This window comes from Melospiza melodia, chromosome 6 (genome assembly GCF_035770615.1).
Source record: "Melospiza melodia melodia isolate bMelMel2 chromosome 6, bMelMel2.pri, whole genome shotgun sequence".
NCBI lineage: Eukaryota > Metazoa > Chordata > Aves > Passeriformes > Passerellidae > Melospiza > Melospiza melodia.
This window is the reverse complement of record NC_086199.1, coordinates 58,099,965-58,120,766: the sequence shown is the minus strand read 5'-3', so window position 1 is coordinate 58,120,766 and position 20,802 is coordinate 58,099,965. Positions and strand designations below refer to the sequence as shown.

The 20,802-nt window shown below is 41.2% G+C and overlaps 1 long non-coding RNA gene across 1 annotated transcript in view; it reads right to left on the bottom strand.

Annotated features, from left to right (window-relative positions):
* LOC134419396 (uncharacterized) overlaps positions 1 to 20,802 on the bottom strand; it is a 313,894-nt gene that overhangs the window by 82,251 nt on the left and 210,841 nt on the right. The window contains exon 11 of the long non-coding RNA XR_010028034.1: positions 20,603 to 20,708. This is a non-coding gene — a long non-coding RNA (uncharacterized LOC134419396). The remainder of the gene's footprint in view (positions 1 to 20,602; positions 20,709 to 20,802) is intronic.

Below are 20,802 nucleotides of genomic sequence, written 5' to 3'. Positions count from 1 at the left end.
TAAACACCTATCTGTGGTTGCTGCTTTATTGAAAATGATAGATTTAAGAATATGGCTCCTATGGTCACCCAGAGGGCATGGATCCCACTTACTGTGACTCGCTGATATTCTTTATTTAGAAGAGTCAAATGTCACAGCAAAATATTTCTGCTAAAATGTGTATTTACTGCATTTTCCTTTTAAAGCTCTGCAAGGTGACAGCTGGAGAAGGGTGTCTGTGCATGTGTGGAAAAAAAAAGAGGGGGAAGAACTGGGGTGTTACTAAGCACAAGATCACAGTACTCGAAACATCCTACTGAGATCAGAAGAATTGTGAAGCATACCGAGGTGGTACTCCAGCTATTCATTAACTGCCTCTATCAGCTGGCCCGGAGATTAGAGCTTAATGCAATGGTGAAGTAAGTGTCCATATCACAGTAGCCATGGAGGAATAGCAAGATGTAATGAAACTGAATAGCTAGCCATTGAAAGTTGAAAAATATATTGATTTTTCAGTGCTTGATCACCCAGGAGGCTTTATCAGGTATGAATACTTGGGAACCATCTGCTAACTCTGTAATGGTATTTTAGAATTTGTGACAGACTCCAGCAAAAATAAAACTGCGTGTTAGAAAATAACACACAGTGAAGCCAGCTTCTCTGCAATACATTCCACTGCTCCACACACATCTGCTTTTCTCATTCCTGCCTTTTAATTGTTCTCGAATTAGCAATAGCTAATGTGTGAGTACAAATTAAAATTGGTACACGGATTGAATCTCTCCCCACCTTTCACACCAAAGACAGCTCAGACATTTATAGCTGCATTTATCTCTACATCAGCTTGCATTACACTTGTGGTAAAGATTCCTCTCCTCCCCAAAGGAAGCCAGCAGGACCCCGGTTATTGTATTTAGCTATTGAACCTCCTTGTCAACATTTCTTAGCATTCATTTGTGTAAGTCAAAGAACAAAACCGAACAGGAACAGGCTTGGAGGCACAATATCTACATATTGTCTGATGTAAATAACACTCCTAGACATGATTGGCATTCTCCAAACAACAATCATTGTTATTGAAATGTGCCTCTATTCCCCTTGTTTTAATACTGAGAATGATTATGAAATCTCTTTGGGTACGATAAATCAGCTGAAAGATGTAATAACATGTTTCAGCTGTTGGAATGGATGTTTGATTACAGCTCTGAGGGTTTTTTCCTCATCTTGTTGCTAGTTTAATTCTTAAACCATTCCCTGATTTAACAAAAAATATATTCTGTATATCAACCGCAAATGCACATTCTTGTTTACAGTGTGGGTAACTGAGCAGGAATTGAGTTGCATTTTAACAACACAGGGAAAGTATTTTTCTATTACGGTTTTGGTTCAAATAGTAAGCTAAGCTGTGGTTTGAAATGGTTTTAGTAAACACTTAACACCTAAATAAAAACAGAAAAGATAAAAGGGGGCGAGGAGGACAGAAAGAAAAGGAGGCTTTGGTCAGGCCATATTTGATTTCCATGCACAGAGAGAAAAAATTCCACCTCTCCTCTGCTGCCTCCCTCCACGATTCTGCAAGCATCTCTTTGAGTAAGTGGGAGCAGAATTAATTTGCCCCAAAATGGTGAAGTGTAAGTGGAGGAAAATTGTTTCCCCCTGATTTTACACTGTAGTGGCAAGACACAAAAGATGAAGGAAGTGAGACCGCACCACACAGCGGCAGAGAGAGCGAGGCAGCTGGACAGAGGCTTTTGAAGGATCTGAGAATCTGTGTGCAGCAAAGGCACCGCAGCTTCTCCAGCTCACTCTCCCAGAAAAGATTCTGGCAAATAATGCCTTTCCCTTGAGTTTATTTTGTGGAGGAGAAAAGGTGAAGAAAAAACCCGAAAAGCTATGGGAAACAAAAAGATTAGTGTGTGGGTGGTGGTTTCCCTTTCCAATCAGCTTTCCTCCCTGTCCTGTGGGGCTGCCCCTATGCTGAAGAGCACACTGTGGAGCCTGCGAGGACATACCTTGATGTTCCCCCAAAGTTTGCAGAGCCAAAGAGACAACTACATTCAAGACTGGTGGTGGGAAAATGCAGACACATTTGGGGCTTCCCGAGGTCTTTAGAACTGCTCAGTGATGTCTTGCCAACATTTCAACAAGAGGCTCCTAAGAGAATTCCCCCCTTGGCCTGTGATAAACTCAGTGCCCCAGTCGTGCCTTTGCCTGCCAAGAGGAGGACAAGGGACAAGAAAACCATTCAAGCATTTTCCTATTTAAATGAAAATGCTTTCTCATCATGGTAATCAAGAAAAGAGGCGATCCTACTGTGAGAGAAACCCTACACCACCCATTTGGGTGGAACTGCACATGCTCTATCTCCCTGCAGGACAGAGAATCACATTTGTAAGGAGAAATCATGGTCTGGATAGCAAGCCATCCACCCAGGATGGAGTAAGCAAAGTCTCAGGCATTTCTCCCTGAACCTAGAAAACAGGGATAGCTGTTAAGGGCAACTCTAAGGTGACATTCACATGAGCAGAGGGTGTGCCACAATCGGACACAGGCTGGCAGCTCAGGTCCCAGCCACAGGGAGGTTTCCTATTCCCTTTGCCTCCTTGGTTTATTGTACAGCCTGCCCCTACTCTCAGAACAGGCAGGCTTTTAAATTAGGACACACAACTCACTCTTCCCTAAAGACACCAGCACAATGAAGAAAATATTTCTAATGTTCAATGGAATTACATAATACCTTTAAAAAGTTACTCATCGCTTAATTCACTCCCCTCTTTCTGACCTTGACTCAAGGGGAAAACTGCTAACTGCACAAAATCCTGCCAACTCCAAGGAGCTTAATTGTGCAGATTACAGTCTGTTTGTAACACAGATTATTGAAACACACTTGGACCCTTCACATCCCCATGTTTGATTCAGTAATAGGTTCTGCATTAGATAAAGGAGATTTGTTTTGATCCTCTCCTTGCAGATGCAGAGCGCCCTACACCTTTTGTATTCCAGACTCCATCATCCATGACCTCTTTGCATAAGTGAAGGAGCCACAATAGGCTGCTCCATACTGTAACTCCCAGATCCCCATTTTTGGGGGTGCAAGAAAGGCAGGCAGAGATTTAGTTCATGGCTTATATGGTAAAATAAAAAAATGCACATCTTATTCTATAACGAGCACATTTCTCTGAGAGATTCTGGCACTGTGTGGCACAAAGGCTAACCATGGCCATATTTGAGAGCTGAGCACACAGTATTTTTAAAATAGAAAAAAAGTGTAAATTGCCTTTTGAATTTTAGAGAATGAGGTGAAACACAGAGTCAGAGTGGAAAACTTACCCTCAAAATACATGAAGTGAAATAATTTCCTTAGGTTCGATTTTTTTTCTCTCTTTCCCAGGCTAAAAATTTAATGAGAAAGTAATCTCCTCACCTCCCAAAAAAATCTGAAAGAAGTTAAAACATTTTATTTGCCACCTTCTACAAAAGCACAGAAATCACCCTGAATTTCCAGCTATCACATGGTAATTACAAATCAATCCTCCCTGCCTCAGAACCAAGGCCTGCTCCACAGCCAGCCATCATCACTGTAGGGTCTGGGTGGGAAAATTCAGGCTTTTACTTTGCATCTTCATTCTTCAGTTTCCTGTGCTTCAACTCTTGGACTTGATGACCTTAAAGGTCTTTTCCAATTTTAAAGTTTCTATGATTTCCAATATTATTATAATTAACAAATGAGTTTTTCTTCAATCACTATCCAATAGGTGTTTTGTGAGGCTACTGCTTACACTCCACTGCCCTTAAAACAGGAGAGGGGTGAGTGGAGACACCAGAGCTGTGGCCATTAATGCCAGCCAAGTGTTCAGGATTGAGGGGAGTCACTCCAAGCACAACTTGCACACAGACTCTGCTGTGGCTCCTCTCCTCATTTACTGCCTTACAAAGAAGGTAGGAGGTGGAAACAGCTTTCCCTGGCATTAATGTGCTTTTAGTTGCCTGATAAAAGTATTTTCCTCCTGTAATCTCTGCACAGCACCAGACTAAATGTGCAGAGCACACTTTTAATTTGAGCACACACTCGTAGCTGTGTGCCAATTCCTTGCTTCTGTACTGTTGATGAGCAGTTGTATGTGGAACAAATTGAAAAAGCCACACACTAATTTCCTAAATGTACCTTTTTTTTTTTCTCCAGTGGTAAGGAAATGATGAGTTTTAGATGAGAAAGAACATCTATCTGCAGCTCAATGAACTGAAAATGCAGAAAGTAAACTCCTGCAGCCTTCAGAAGTACTCGAGAGTGACACAAAAGTACTAACCTCTTCAAATTTTGTGATGAAATTAAATGGAGTCAGCAAATTGAGAGGATGACAAGGACAGAGGAAGACCAAAACACACCTGAGCTACTGTGATAAATGAAAATAACAACTTCTTGTTTTAACAAAATAGTGCTGTGATACATCCCATAAGCTGGCAGAGTACTTTTATTATACTTCAGCAAAAATTGTGCATAACTGGCATCTCCCTACTTGTCCAGATCTTGGTAGCAGTGCTGCCTCTCATATTCAGCACAGCTGTGCTTCTCTTAGTGAAAAATCAAGGGGGCAGCAGAAGCAATTATTTCTCTTGCTGCATTGTACCTTTCTGCCATGAGACACCAACTCACACTGGGCATTCATTTAAGAAAATTAACTTCTGCAAATTTTATTTTCAGCCACAAAGAATGCTCCAGTCATCTGAAAGCCCATGAAACTCTGTTTAATAGGACCAAGATTGCCAACATTTCTAAATTAGCTCCAGTGGAAGAAGCTCAGAGCTGTGCAGATGGGTGGAGGAACTCCTAAGGTTATCTCACTTCTGGAGCTCTATAAAACAACTTGATGATGTTGGTTTAATGCTCAAGTTTTACTGCATACCTGTAAATGTAGATTTGGGGTAATAAAGTGTGTTTGCTGAATGCTCACAGTACCTGGGTAATTTTACAGCTGTGGAGCTGTGCATCCACATACCCTCAGTTAAACACAGATGTGGTTTTCCAGAGGAATTCTCACCTTAGTTCACTGCTTTTAAATTTCAGCAGAACCTCATCTTTGCTCCTTTAGTTCAGCAGGTTCCCCTAGAACACACTGCTTTGCCCATCAGGCTGTTAATAGCTTCCTTACAGAATTTTCTTGCTTTTAGCCACCCCTGCTGATGTACAGAACATTTAAGGGAGGTCTGTGCCCAGTGGTGTAGGACCTGGGGTTTTGGTTTCTCCTCACTCCTGCCTGATAAGTTACTTCTAAAAGCAGATGCAATGCTTCAGCTGTTTTACTGGGTAGGTAACTGCTGTCCTAGGCTTCTTTCACCACTGTAACATGAAAAAAGGGGCTTCTGTGAATATAAATTAAGAGGGCAGGATGGGTAAGTTGCATGAAAGCAATGGGGTAATACTGTCCTTCCAAAACGATCCATTCAAGCTTCTCTGCTGAGCTGTCTCTGGACATCAGCAATGTGCAGACTAAGCTGGTGCCTGTTCTCTCTCAGTGCTGTGTTGAGCCCACTGACAAACCAACTGAGTATAACCTCTACAAAATGTTATGTACCACCCCAATCAGAACCTGAAAGAGAAAGGAATGCCCTGGTAAAGGCTGAAGGACCCATCATCCCTACACTGCCATGGGAACCCTCTCTGGAGAGGCAATCAATCTGATTTGAAAGCACTGTGTGTCAAAAGAGCACCAGCTAGAGACCAGAACTATTAGGAAATTATTTATTTGTGATATTTGTGAACAGTGGAGCCTCATCAAGGTCCTGGAGCTCCAAACTTTGCTAAGAACATACTCCTACAAACTCACACTGCTGCAATGTGATTACCAGCACAATGAGCCACCATGGGGGGTGGAAAACACAATAATCATTACACTATGAAATCAGAATCAAGGATTGTAAGATAAAGTGCCTGGAATTCAAAATCATCATCTGCAATAGAATATTTTCCCCAAGTTTTCTTGCAAGGTATCCTAATTTGGTAGGACACTTCAAAAAGCATATTGCAAAGTGGAAGGAGTGAGTGTTAATCCCTGCCGATAGCAGAATAGTAATTTTCACTGTGTAGGTGATGTGCCAGCAGCAGAAAGGGCTCTCAGAGACAGACTTTCAAGTTGCCTTCATATTTCACATGTAAATAAGCTTTTTCTTCAAATGTTCAATACTGATTATTTTGTGAAAATTCTGGCTTAATTGCCAGGTCATGAGAGCAGTCCAGATTTCCTCCTTTTTAAACGAGAATTTTAAGGATTCTGACGTAAGAAAAAACTATTTCCTATATGAAACTAAATGGTCATACAACTCTCACTCAGTCTGATAAAACCAGAAGACTATAAAATGTTGGAAAATATATAAAAGCATTTGTTTCCTTTTCAGTTATTCCTATGATATCATTGGGTCCCAATTCTACAAGAGATTCTGCATTCTTATCCTTATTTATAAGGTTGTGTTTGCCTTGCTGCAATGTAAAGTGTAAAATACCACAAATTAGAATGGTAACATTCTAAAATAATGATATAAATAATGAGAAATCAAACAGAAACAGTTTTTTCTCCTTCTGAATTTTTTTTGAGGTTCTATATTTTTCCAGTCCCAAATCTGCATTAAAACCACTTTAAAATCTTTAAAGTGTCCATAATTAAAACTTAGAAGGCTACTCAATTTGATCATTTTGATCAAATATATTGTTTCAGCAACTTTGAAACATTGCACTCCAACTTGACCACAATTTTACACATTTTCTAATCTGTTTTTGAACCTTAAATCAAAAGATTTTGTATCAAATTATATAAATATATATCTGATACTTTCAAGAGCTTGAAACCATTTAAGTAGAATAATTTCTCAAAATTTAATCTATTAATCTCTCTAAAAATTAATCTCCCCAAAAATCCCACTAGCTTGGACAAACCACAGGAGCTGGGAAAGCTATAACAGATCACAGAGAGCAATTAAGACCCAGGTTAGATTCCCTGAAGCAGTTTCTAAATAAACCTCCATGTGTTCAGTCTGGGCCCCTCCCTACAAGACAGACATTGAGGGGCTGGAGAGAGTCCAAAAAGGAGCAATGAGGCTGGGGAGGCTCTGGAGCACAGGTCCTGTGAGGAGCACCTGAGCAAGCTGGGAGTGTTTAGCCTGGAGAAAAGAAGGCTCAAAGAGAAACCAACCCATCCCAGCAATGATCACTTTTAAGCTCTGTTTACAGCTGGCATAGCATCAAAACATTAATAATTTCTCAAGACCACACGATTTGGAAGTTATGCTATATTCCAAAACTTAATGCCTTCCCTCTTCTGATTATTGACATCCTATCATCACAGTCTTTGTATTTTATGCTAACAGAAAGAGACTGCTACTGAATAAAGCAAGCAGCCAGTACTCTTCATAAATACAAACTAAATAACAAGCTTCTTGCCGTACTGGTCAGCTATGTGAAATTTACTATGAGGCCTCAAAAGTTTTGCAGAATGTGAAAAAAGTTATTTGAAAATGAGCTCCCTAAAGTAAACAGCCTATGCAAAACTTGGAGCAGAGTATAAAAGAAATATGTACGTACAATTGTATATTCTGTGTGATTACGTTTTCTTCTGACCAATGAGAGATATTCAGAAAAAAAATCACAAAAATTATTCAGTGTTATTTTCTACCATTTTTGACCACTTTTAGTTACATGCAATTCAGAAACAGAAACAAATTTATGTTGACCCCTTTACTCTTGCACTGGTGTTTCTAACCTTCTTTGTCTATGCTAAAATTACATCCAGGATTTTTTTTTCATAAAATGTGTTTCCTATTTGAATTGGAAAAGCCCATTTTCCCCAAGTATTTATGCTATTTAATCTGTGAAAAAGATTTAAATGTCTGAAAGTCTTCAAGAAAATCTATTAATTCACATTTAAAGGTTAGATTTTAAATGTTTCAGTATCTACCTCTTCTTTTGCATTTCTGTTGGAATTTCTGGATGTCTCTTGTAAGCCTGTTCAAACTACTTGCCTACTACATTTTAAGAAACCGGCTTTCTGATTAATAAAGTGCTGTTTCACCAGTCTTGCCCATTCAACCAATGTTCTCCTTACTTATACCCATCATTTCCTGTACTTATAACTCAAATAGTTTTGCCCTACAGTTTGAGTCTCAGAATCCTCTGACAAAGATGGTTGCTGCTTCCAATTGTGTCTAAATAAAACGGACTTAATTTGGATAGAAAAAAACCCCAAATTTTATAATTAGAATCTACCTCAGGATGAGTGATGTGTGTTCTAGAAGCACTGGAAGATGGGGTTTGCTATGTGCATCCCCAGCACCTCTCTCTCTTATCCTGGCTTTGCAGTGAGGCACCACAGAGGTTGTTTCAGCTCATTTGGGAGAAGCCAGAGCTGTAGCACTGGATTTGATCTTCCTTGGATGGCCCAGACCAGCATCAATTCCCTTCCTGATCCTTGCTACACCTCACTCAATAAGTGCATGGCCTCATGAAGGTCTTGTTTCTAAAGGTGACAGTGCCTAACCTAACAACAGAGAGAAAACCCAGAGATAATGCAAGTCACTGTGCTCACTGCAGAGGCCACAGAGGGAAAAGGGAGCAACCCCCTCACCTGCCACGTCTACAGGTGCCCAAAGTACTGCTCATTTTGATCAGCCAATCCACACACAACTGAGAAAGCTGGAGCATCATTGCTCTAATTATTCTGTTCCCTTTCTTTGCCTTTTCCTGCCTCCCTCACCCCTGGGCTCCTGAAAGAAAGGCTCCCAGGAGCTCCCATTCAAGTGGACTGAAAACAGTGTCAGTGGGGGCTGACTTCTGCAGCATGGGTTGCTATCACCAGTGACCTATTCATCAGCACCAGCACCAGCCTGGCTTTGTCTTCTGCCCCCTAAACAAACTGATGGCAGACTCAGTTCTGCTGCAGAAATATTGTGAATTAAACAAAGCACAAAGGGAGCAGGCAGCAGGGTTGAAACATTTGGTGGAAATAGGGGAGCTGGTCAATAAAAGGGGATGGAGACTGGATCAAAAGGGGATGACTTACAATGGGACATGGGCTAAAAAGGGGTGTGCACCGTCCTGCAGGTCAAAAATGACAAAACATTGTGGTCCTGAGGCTGTCACCTTCTGCACAGTAGGGAGGGATCCAGGAGCAAGGAGAAATGCAGAGCTAGCAGCTCAATATATAGGAAATGTACAAAGGAAAAAAACCCATAAAGGGTCAAATTCTAGGGTGCTTGAAACAAGCTGAGACCACTGATCTCTATGAACAAAGCAGAATAAATGCTTAGAGGAGGTACTGGAAAGAAAGAGAAACAAAGGATGATAAGGGAGAGAGATTTTGGCTTAGGGGCTCATCTCAAACTTGGGACAGCTGGCTCCATTTCAAGACTCTGCCATGTGTTTGCTGTGGGACCAGAAGTGAAGCATTTAATCTCTGCAATTCAGTCCCCATCAGTGAAGAAATACTTATGGAAAGGATATGACATGCATTTTATCTGTAGGGTACCCTGGGTTCAGCCATATTCATGTAAAAGTAAAATAGTTTGTTGAAATTGAAAGATGTAAAAAAATTCCGTATTTTTGAATTTTTCTATTTTGGAGGCATTTAAATGGATCACATTTACTCTTAAATAAGTTTTCAAAGCATTGAACTTCCATTCACACCTTTCTATCACTTGCTACCTTTGAGGTTCTGAATACAAATATCTGACTGGTGTCCAGTGAATACAGATATCTGAATGCTAGCCAGAGATTTTCCTCTTCATTCTTTTTCTGGTTTTCCTACTTTGCCTTCTGCTCTTGTGTCAGGTTCCAAAATGCCTTCTCTTCTGGAGAAGGTTAGAGGAGATGAGAAAGATTAAAATTGTAATGCCTGTGGCTTTCCAAAAAATAAGTTAAAACATTAACGATATTTGAGAAAAGTAATTTCCTCAGTTTAAAGGGGTTTGGCACATTTTCACTGAAAAGGAAGATTTTTTTTTTCTTCCATTCTTCCTTTATATAATTTCACATAATTTAAATATGTTTTCCTCCTTAATGTTTCACAGAATAAAGGAACTCCAGAAGAGCAAAATAGCTAGAGAAAACAGAATTTCTTTGGATATTGAAAGACCCATGTGGGTTTCAGCTATGCTTTTTATCCCCTTGGAAATCTGAAATAAAGCCCTGGTGCCATACACACATCATGAGAAAATGCATCTGTTTAAACACTGGTCTATGTGACCAACCTTGATAATCATAACAGAGAGTTCTGGATCCTGTAAATTCTTATGGAATTCCTATTCCAATGGATTCCTACATCCATTGTTGGGGTTACTGCAGCCAGAGGGAATGCATCTTGGCTGCCTTGAAGTAGTAAAATACTTCACTTGGTAAAAATCAAGAGAGGTGGGTTCTTAAGGCGTGTACTACCTAATAGGTGTCCTGGATAATATGGAAAATCTGCCTGTGTCCTTAACATCTGTGCATGGATGGCACAAAATTCCCTGCCCCAGGGATGAGCTGATGTTTGTCAGACAGAGCTGCCCAAGGGTGCCTAGAAAATGCCTGAGCTGCCCAATCATCAGCTGCTCCTCACCATGGTAGCTCCACAAAAACCAATTCCCAGATCTGTCCTCGGAGTTTAAACACTGGCCACCTGGCTGACAATCTCACAAGTAATGGAATAATTCAAACAGGTCAAGTTACCAACTCAGAAACAGTGAGGTTTTTTTTTGCTTCAAGCCATGGAGAGGAAAATTTCCAGTCTTCGTTCAGAATTGGCCATCATTATTAAATGCACACATGGATGGGCTTTTTGGCCGTGATATAAATGACTTAAAGCTGTGATTCAATTAGGTCTATAAAGTGCTTCTATGATGTTCCTCTCCCTTCTTTTTTTCTTTTTTCTTTCTTTTTTTTTTTTTTAAACTGTCTCTGCTCTGCTGTTCTTTGTAGAGATAAGCCCTTGAAAATCACCCTTCTTAAGGTGTAAACTTGGCGACTGTACATTATAGTAAAACATTTGATTTGTTATAGGCTAGAAAAATAGAGAAGTTGAAACCTCTTCATGGTGTATTAAAGGTCACACAATTATAATAAAATCTTGCTCCAGCAGCTCCAGTCACAGACAAAATCAGTCTCAAATTTCCAGCGAACAATGAAGTCCCCACAGAGTTTCAGCTTCCCCAGGAAATCAGGGTATCTCAGGCTGTGTTGATTTTAAGAGTGTCCTGAATGCCCATCATAAAAAATTGTGTTACTCAACACAGTCACAGCTCTTTCAGGGTCCCCTGATTGAAAAAAAACCTTTTTCTTTGGGCAATGGCACTTTTTTGGTTCCAGGAACCCAAAGAGCAGCAAGCTCTACTCTGTTCGGGTGAGACACCACGAGCTTGAATGTAATTTCCTAGCATGCCACACATCAAAATAAAATAATGGTAATACAGAGCACAGAACGACACCCTCACAATACAAGCTAATCTTCCTGCTTCCCATCAAGCGAAACATATTGACAACTGACAATAGGCAATTAATAGATTAATGAGTATAGCTCTTATCTGTCTACATTATGAGTTTATCTGGTTGTAACAGGATGAACACAACACGGGCCTGCGCTCGCAGGAGTGCTGTCCCAGTAGGAATGAGATCATTGCAGCAAGATATGAATGCAGTATTTTGATTACCAGGTATCACTCAATGGAACAGAACCCCCACACTCACACTTTATTCTATACATTTTAAAATTATTCAAGGGCAAAGAACAGAATATAATTTGCTAGAGAGAGAATTAGAGGGAAAGGTTTTACAGAAGCAGGAGAGATTAGGTTTTGATCCAGGGTTAAGACCACTGCCTCTGGCACACACAGAATCCATCAAGATAAGTGGTGGAATGTAAAAAAAAACCCTTTTCACCTAAAACTGAGACTAAACTCAGTGATGTCTGCAATGCTGAATAATAACATAAACTTTTAAATTCCTTTGATAACCCAAATAAAATAATAAAGCACAGAAACTAATTTTTTGATGGTTCTAACCTGAAAAAAAGGGGCTGTTTCTGGTAGTGGTAAGTTCACTCACACCATGGATAAATTGATAAATTTGATCTGCAGAAGCACAGAGGTGCTCTGGAAGATGCTGTGCTTCACGAGAAACCTGCAGAAAAGCAGACTTTCCTGCTTTTACCAAAGGACCTGGGTAGGAAAGCAAACAAGGTATGAATCTGGGGAGCCAGAGAACCATTACCTCAGTTGCATTGACATTTTCTCCCTGGAACTTGGCAGTTATGTATCTCCCCAGCTTTGTGCTTACTTGTTCCCATTTCCACCACAGAAGGAAGCCAGATTTACTTCTCTCATGCCCAGAGCCAAGTTCTGCCTGCTCTTCCTCGCATGTGTGATCTAAGTTTTCTCGAGGGGTCCGTTTGTACAGATAAAGTGAATTTGCCCTTGATAACACTGTGAAATTTCAAAGCAAATATTGTGATGGTTTTTGTGGGTTGACAAACACAATCTGCAATTTGCTGTGTGGAAATTGCTGTCCTGCTCCAGAATTATGCAGCTTTCATAATGACTGACGGCATGAGGCAAACACAGCAGGACTGTTGCACGTTGATCATTCTCTACAATTTTGCTCACAGGCTGTTTATTTGGTTTCTTTCAGAGCCGAGGGCAGCCAAAAGAAAAACACCAGTGGAGTGAACTTTGGATCAAGCTTGGTGTTATTCCATTGCAAGACACCAGACAATAAGAAACGAGAGGTTTATTCTGATTTGAACAGGGTCTCTGTTTGGAAACAAAGCCGCAGTCCCAATGATGACAGTCCCCTGGGCACATGGCTGAGCAGGTTCAAGGTACTGCCGTCCCAGCTACTCACCACCAGCCCTTGCAGAGCAGCCCCTGGCTTTGCCTCCCCACATCAGGGTACAGCATCAGAGGTCCCTGCCTGGCTGCTGGCCAGTGATTCTAGCAGCAGAGCAGGGGAAGAGCTGCAGGCAGGGCCATTCAAACCACAAAAGCAAAAATCACCACAAGGCATTTCAAACCTTCTTTACATGTAGACCTCTGCTGTTTTAAACTACTGTCATGGGAAGGGGTTCAAAAGCTACTTCTGCATGTGTCTGTTTGGATGACAAAAAGGAGCTATATGAGCCCAGAGAAATATGGAATTGTTATATACTGCATTGAAGAGGGAATTCAGTTTGTATCTCATTTTTAAGAGCTAATATTCTTTTATCTGATCAAATGGTAAACAGCATTGCTAAATCAAGTTTTGATGGCATATGTATTTGCAAACAAAACTTTATATTCAACCTTTTCTAAGATGATCCCACAAATCTGTGTTGATATCCTCTGTGGTCACATTTTTTAAGAGCTTGAAAAATAGAACAGCCTCCCATGCACTGCTTTAAACCATGTACACGCACTTCTACATTTCCTAATTGAATGGGACCTTCTAGGCATGCAGTGAAAAGCAGCTCTGGAAAATCAGCGTAGAGAGGGACAGAATGTTTTCCAAATGCTGATTTAATTCTGTACTTGGGTATTCTATTCCACAGGAAAACAAACTAAAACTCCCCCACTGAGAACTGCAATGTGTCATTCAAACGCATCCCTCATGCTTCAGGGATGACATTTTCATGGATGCCTCCCAGAGCACCCTGCTGAAGCTCCTGGGCCCTCTGAAAGGAAATGTACACACAGGATGGCACAAAAGCTGTGAGATACCACCCCTCTCTTAAACACATTCCTTCCACAGGCACTGCCTCCCATCCTTTGGGCTGGATGCCTCAGGACCAGTCTGGTATCTCAGCCTTGTCACCTTGCTTTGTCATTCCTCTTCCAGGGTTTGAGGAGCCCTGGAATGCTGGAAGGCACAAAACCACCTGAACTATCCCCTGGCAAAACCAAGCCACGGGTGTCTGACACAGCTTGCTACATTTGCTCCTCATCTTAGGGGATGAGAAGTCCCAGGTGTTTACCCCCAGCATTTCTGGAAAAACTCTTCAGTTTTATGGATCAATCTGGGAGCTATATTTTGTGGTTTCTGGGGAGAACTGCTGACAGAAATATCAAGAAACATCCCCATCCTGCGTTACTGAGAGATGCTTTGAGATTGGAGGGTAGGAAACCAGTTTGAGCAGAGTGGTTGTGACTCACTCGTTCTTTGATGCTGTGAAATGATGCTAAAGAGGTCACTGAGGAACTTTGCTGCCTAGGGAGAAAAAACTGGCACAGAGAAGAGCAGCCTTTGGTCACATACAGTCACTTCAGTTCTAGAGGCAGGTGATGCCTACTTGCAAGATTTTCCATACAGAGAACTAAAAACATAAATAAATAAATTCTCCTCAGCCTGTGTTTGAATGTGTGGACCAAAACTTCTTCAATAGGGAGCAAGGGAAAGAAAAACAATGGTCAAGAGCCAACACTGCTGACTGCTAATAGACAACAGCTTCTCTTGACATAAAATGGTGCTGCTCTTCCGAGGTCAGGGGAAACAGTAATGTTTTATCTTAGCTAAAGGATACCAGGACACAACTGTTTCTCACTTTTATATTGTAATTAATACTTTAACATACTTAAACGTTTTCTGGTGAAGGAGTTAATGAAGCCATGCTCAGATCTTTGGACACATTTACAGCCCATTATTTAAGATATAGGAAAAAGTAAGGTCCTTTAAGAAATTAAGCAACCAGAGCCATTAACCAAAACAAAGAGATCACAGGACATGTTAAGCAGCAATTGAACCAAAGGCTACCTTCCAAGCTGGCATTGCAAGGCTGAAACAGGCAGGACAGACACACTTAGAGTGGGGGGAAAACAAACCCAAAAATTACAGACGGGTGTAGACAAGAATGTTGGCTCAGGGATGCTTAAGTTCTGATTGCAAATACATTAACCATAGAATCTTTCCTATGCTCAGGAAAGGCATTTTTTTCTTTCCAAATAAACAGGATTACACTGTGGGTAGAACCAAATTTGGTATTAATTCCTTCCTTTCACTACTGATCCCTGCTGCTTTCCTCAGTCTGGAAAACCCACTGGTGATTTGGCTCAAAAGGACAGCACAACACAAAAGAAGCAGAAGCCATTTCAAGACAGCACATTCTCCTCTCTCCCCATCAAAGCACAGCTCTGTTCTCCTAGCCCCTTTGGCCCTCTGTCTGTAAAACAGAAATAACTTGGCAGAAGAGAATGAGAGTCACAGATCATGAGCCCACTCAGTGAACTCTGGGAGAAGGAGCTCCCCTTCTGCCCTTCAGCATTTTCATGCCTCCAGTATCTCCCTTGTGGTAAGAGCTACCTACATGGAGAATATCTAGTTTAGTTCTATGCACAGAAGCTACTTCCACTAAAAATATTTGTGGAAAACCACCAGTTTCAGATGTGTGGCTGAGAAACCTCAAATAAAACAGAGGAGGTTTATAAAGCTCTTTACAAATATCAGACTTTGTGACATAACATCAGCTATGAATGTAAAACAACATAGGGATGTGTTTTCCTGCAACAACAAAAATTTAAAGATCAAATACCTTTTCCTTCAGATTCCCTATGCTGATTTCTGAGAATCTAATGAAACACAAAATATGTTTGCAAAGTAGAACGTTTGCATATGCTTCATTAATTAGTTTGGCAAGGCCTCCACCACCAAAGGTGCATGTATTTTTACACAGGCTTCAGCAATCTGCCTTGGAGCTTTCAATATTCGTGTTTCTACACTATTTGTGCTCTCTATAATTTCATAATATCTATATATATTTTTTTTTAAACAGATCTTGGAATTTGTCATTCTGCTAAGATTTCTAAAAATATCCTTTCAGAAAAACTTCTATTGAACTTGACAGGAATAGGAGAGGTGGTGCACACTTTTCCTTTTCTTGGAGCTCCTCAGTCCTACAGCAATGCTGTCCATGTAATCTTGGCGTCATACTTCAAACTAAGCTCATGATGAGTCGAATTTTCAGTAGAACTGACTGTGAATTTTATGATGGAACAACTTCTCATTGGAATACAACAGCTTGTTCAAGCAGAATGTTTTGGGCTTTGACAACCTCCCAGCTCAACACAGACAAGGATGTCTTATAAAACTGCTCCTGGGGCTCCTAAATCAACATTCTTTGGCAAGGGGGTGATGGACTTCCTAAGTTTACTGTGACACCTGAGGAGCTGCTTTCTCCCACTTAGAACAGAAACAGGAATAAGAAACAGTTGTTTTTCTGAAGTCAGTGAATTTCCTTTCCATCTCCAATTCCATTCTCTACACCTCACCCCTCACTGAAACATCGCAACAAAGGTCTTCTGGCAACACAGAAATGTTAGATATCACCTTCTCTGGCCTGGTTACTGACAGTGGTAAGGGGGCTACAAGGAGGAGATGGGAAGCACTGAGAAATGTGATGCAGCAGCAGGCTCTAGAGCCTTCACACTGATTTACCTGGCTGCTGAGGCTCTGGATGGCTTGAGAGCTTTTTCCATCTAGGTCCAGCCCAGCTTTCACTTTGCTTTTTATTGCAGGAAAAAGCTATCCAATGCCTGTCACTTGTGGCAATACTTAGTTCACAAAAATGCTGTAGAACATCCAAAAGTAATAGATGCAAAAACCCACATAAATTACTGTAATGCATTAAACTCCCAAAACAAAGGGCACATCTTCATACAGAACCTGTCCTGTTTCTCCACAGATAATGACACAACATGCTGAAAAATCTTCCTACACCTTAGAAAAATAAGAAGGAATGGATAATATAAAGGAAGGGAAATGCAAAACATAAGAGGGTTGGGGAACTGCCTCCCTTATTTTTTTTTTTTTTTTTACACAGTTATTTTCACCTTCTCACAAACAAAAGTGTACATTCATGTACCTGTGTGGCCCTTCAGCCCCTAGAAATCATGGAAAATTCATTGTTTCTGAATTTAGGAGCAACTTGCTCAAGGGTTATGTGCTCCCTCTAAGAGCTCCACAGCCATTCAGAGGCAGGGGCTGGACCACAAGCTAGAGCATAACAGGGTCTACACCTCATAAAATGCACTGCACCTCCTGAAAACCTGGCAGCCCTTGGCCTCAATCCTGCCTGCTGTGCACTGTGTGCAGCCATTAAATAGAGCCCCCAGCATTTTACTGAGCTTGGACAGTCACACTGGACAGGATAACAGGATCAATGTGGGAGATGAGGGTAAAGACCAAACACTCTGGAGATGTCCTGGCAAAGATGAGTAAACAACAGCCCTCCACAGAGAAGGGGGATAGAAAACTTAAATCACACTGAAATTTACCAAAGCTTAAAGCTGCTTGCAATAATGGCCAGGGGTGAACGATTCATTTCTAACCAGGCCAAATTGAGGAAAAGAACCTTAATGCACGCACCAATTTTGTTTCTCAAAGTCAAGAATTGCCTAATCAATAGCAGTGCTAAAAGGAGATGGGCACTCTCAGGGGTACCATTACAAAGAATTGCACTGGATTTTAGCCACCTGGCTCCCAATTGCTTTAATAGCCATCACATGGCTAAAACCCAGGCTGAAGCTTTAAAAGTTTACCCCTTGGTCTTCCTGAGCATCCACTGCTGTCAGGTGGCAAATGCAGAGCACCAGGAGGGACTGCAGGGTTTACTCCTGCATTGACCAGGGCTAGAGCATGGCCAAGAATTTGCACTGCTGCTGCTGTTTCAAGTGTCACTTACTGGATGAGGAAAGGCAAAGCAGGAGAGGGCAAAAGGGGTGAGTGAAAGTGAAAGGAAGTGTACTTAACCCTTCCAGTGTTGATGTGTTGATAGCAGACTGCACCAGGTGCTTGCATCACTGGCCTAATCCAATCAGCACCCCTCTTCCATTAGCTAAAAATAAACTGGCACTTTTAAGGTAATGCTCTGACTGCTCCCCCACTCCAAACTGTGCTCCAAATCTTAATGGAAAACCTTCAAGGAGTTGAAGGTTTTAAATCAAATAAAGAAGCAGACACAAGGAGAAAAATCCAATCAGAGCAGAAAGGTTTGGATTAGCCAGGAACTGTTTTTCTCCAGTTGTCACCAGCACTGAACTTTTACAGGAGCAGTAGCTGGAAAGACAGAAGGAGGCAGACAAAAGATAAGAGGGAGGAGGGGTTTCTCTCATGCTCATATTAGACATAATTTTACAGAAGGAAAGGTGGTGTCATGTCAACAACATCAGGGCTTGGCTTGGTTCCTGGGCCTGCTCATGGTCACCTATGGGATGATGAGCACCCTAACTCCTTCCTCAGACATCTCCAGAGCCTTCCAGGGAAGGGGAGGGAAGTTGGCATTGGCAGCAGCCCCCTCTCAAGAGGTCACCTTACGGTGGGGCTCTCATAAAACATAGAAATAACCAGCAAGATCCACCATCTTTTGAAAGTAAGTGGGGTAATACTCAGTGAATCACAGCTTGAGGTGGAAGGGACCTTAAAGGTCACTGGACCAGGTTACTCAGAGTCCTGTGCAACCTTGGTCACCTCCAGGGATGGGGCATCCACAACTTCTCTGGGCAAATTGTTCCAGTGCTACACTGCTTCCATAGTAAAGAATTTCTTCCTAATGCCTCACCTAGACCTACTCTCCTCCAGTTTGAAGCCATTCCCCCCCTTGTCCTATCACTCCCTGCCACTGGGAAAAATCCCTGCTCACCCTTCTTGTAAGCACCTATTTAAGTACTGGAAGGACGCTATAAGCTCTCCCCAAATATTGTCATGAAGAACAATAAATCAAAATGTTTCCACGTTGAAGTTGATGGGCAAAGGGAATAGAGAAACTAAGTAAAGGAAGGAATATGAAAACAAAACAAATTAACTGAAAATACCCTCAAAAACTGAGTTTGTAACTTAGAATGAGTAAAAAAAAGATTAAAAAATAGGATTTTTGTACTATCAACACTCCTGCTACCCATTTAGATGACTGAACATCTAAAGTTTAGAAGGCTAATGGTTAGATACTGGTTAGGAGAGAAGAAAGGGAATGACAAAAGATTTCCCAAAATACTAGACAACTGTTATGGGCACCCAAAAACTAGGAATTTTATACATACATACATACATACATACATATATATATATATATATATATATATATATATATACATACATACACATATATGAGTTTGAATATATTTCATAGTATGGTGCCTTTTCATTGACACCTATATAAATTATATGTACTTTAGAATAATTATTTAAAAAAAAAACCCAAACCAAACATAATGTCCTGAGCCAAAGCAAAACTGGAAGAAATCAAGAGCACTGAGATTTCTATGGAAATAAAGGACAGAAATCTGATAGGGTGCTATTACTTGCAGGTCTGATCCAGAACCCATTAATTTGATAAGCTTTGATAAGAATCCAACTCCAAGAGCAGGGTGACGAGCCCAAGAGCATTGGTCAGTGCTACTGTTATGCTGGCTTTTGCAATATCTCTCTTCATAGATGTTAGAGCCAAACCACATAAGTTTCCCTTGGCTGAGCTGGTTTGACACTTTGGAAATCCTAGTGCACAGGAAATGTTTAAATCCTCACCCTTTGAGGGATAAGAGCAGCATAGAGGTCAGCTACTGGCTAAATGTGGCTCAAGAAAGGTAGTAGAACTGGCAGAAAAGAAGGAACAATGGGTTTCAACAATCACATGAAAAGATAAAAAAAAGAAAAAAAGGTATAGCAAGGAAGGGAGGATGTGAAATACTATGGGAAACTGGGGAGGGTGGGAACTAAATTAATCAAAACCAAGAAAGAATTGGGGAAATGAGAAATTGGGAGACATGAGAAACACGGGAGAGCACTTGAGCTCACAAAGTAAAAACAAGCAAGAGGTGTATTGGAGGCAACAGAAGAAATAGTGAGGCAATGAGAGAGAGAAAGAAAAGGAAGGGGAAAAGGTGTGAAAAGCTGAAAATGGCAAGATGTAGGAGAGAAAATGGGAGAGAGGAAAAGGGAGGGAAAGAGAAGGAATTGTACAGGCAAAGGACCAGAAAGAGGAGAACAATCCTAGGGAGCCTGCTGTGGTGGGTCGCAGAGGAGTTCACAAGCCCATGCACTCCAACTATTTCTTTTTGATTCTGTGTCATTGTCAGGCTTCAGACTGCAGCTGCAAATTGTTTGTCTGGCAGTTCTGGTAGGTTTGATTCAATAACTCCTGTAAGAGGGCAGGCAGGATATCAATGCTGCTTTATTGCCTTTTTCTCTGCCTACAATAGCAATCCTCCAGTTATACAGAATTATAAAGTGCCATCACTGGGGGTTGTATCTCAGCATAGTCACATCTCATCTTCCTGGGCTATAATAAGCTGGGAAAGGTAGAAGTCTGAAACTACATGAGCTTTGTGAAAGGATTAACATTGAGGCCTAAAGATTGGCACTGAGCAAACAGAACCTCACCTCCCAAGGACCACAAGGGGAGCTGGGGACCTGCTGCTTTATCAGCTCCATCAAAATTCACTTGGTAACCTGGGTCAAGCCTCACTCCAGCCACTAGTGGACAAAGCATTGACACTCCAGAAAGTTGAAACCACAGCTGGGGAACAAATTAAATAACATGTGTGGTCCTGGCAGTTGGGTAACTTTTCATGCCTCTCTCCACATCCTTCAGATACGAGCTCTTTGAAAACAACCACGCAGCGACATTTGACATCAAATTGGACTTACTGATGTGGACCATTTTTCCTCCTGGAAGTTCATTCCTTCAGGCTGTGGGGGGTGTAACTCTGCAATCCGACATAGAGAAAATTCTCCAGCCTTGAGTTTTCATGACCTGTCAATAAAAAGAGGCTTTCACTTACACAATGTCATCACGTAGTACCTTTTACAAACACTAAATTCAGTTAAAAATGTCACAGCAAAACAGG